The sequence below is a fragment of the Dunckerocampus dactyliophorus genome, chromosome 8 (assembly GCF_027744805.1).
Source record: "Dunckerocampus dactyliophorus isolate RoL2022-P2 chromosome 8, RoL_Ddac_1.1, whole genome shotgun sequence".
NCBI classification, from domain to species: Eukaryota; Metazoa; Chordata; class Actinopteri; order Syngnathiformes; family Syngnathidae; genus Dunckerocampus; species Dunckerocampus dactyliophorus.
The window spans coordinates 6,552,756-6,553,745 of NC_072826.1; positions in this window are offsets into that span (position 1 = coordinate 6,552,756).

Below are 990 nucleotides of genomic sequence, written 5' to 3' on the forward strand. Positions count from 1 at the left end.
TATTCACTTTCAAACCACCCAAGCAAATAAAAAAATATTTTTAAAAACTCCATGTTAGATTTGCATTAAAAGCTTCTGAACATGTGTACGTGGGTCAGTGGTCCTCAATAATCCATATAAGGAACATCAATTATTTGACTATAAAGCAAAGCCACTCTGTACTACTGTTCTAAAAGTACAAAAACACTCAATGTATTTCCTCAAAACATACTCACTTGTTTTCAACTAGATATACTCGATATTGGCTTTTTTTTGCCAATAATCAATATACGATATTGTCCAGCACTTCATTACCAACACCGATATCTACTGATACCGATATTGGCAGCAGCTCTGCCCTCAAACTGTCAGGTCACATCTCATGTAATGAATGAACACATTATGCTTCTTTTAATGTGATACTACTTTATGCATTTGACAAATAAACAATATTTGTGCAAAATAAGGCAAATACTGCAATATGCAATATAAGTTCTCAAAAAAACGGTCATTTAAAAAATCATGACCAATAGTCAACTAAAATATCATGTTCTCCTGTCAAGTAGTAAGACAGTTTAGTCTTAATAAATTCACAAATAAGAATCCAATGAAATAATGCTGGTAAGGACACAATTTGGAAAGCTGCACATCTACAGTCTGTGGCACACACATCAGTATAAGACCAAAGTAAAGTGCAAAATATGAGATACAATCAGTGAAATAATAAACTGGCCTCATTCAGCACGTCAATAAAACAAATCAGAAGTATTAAAGGTGGACGCCTTATTCCCAGTCACAGTTTTTTGCAAACTGCAGAATTACAATCCACAGGCAAAAGGGTCAGGGTCACATTGCAAAATGCATGTATTCTGACAGCAAGACTGCAGTGCAAACAAACCTGAAGCCAGAGCACACACACTGTACTTTCCTTCCACGCAACAGAATGTCCGCCTTCTGGTCTCTGTGACGTCGGGTGCAAGTTAGTTGGTCAGCACTCCATCCCTCCCCCTG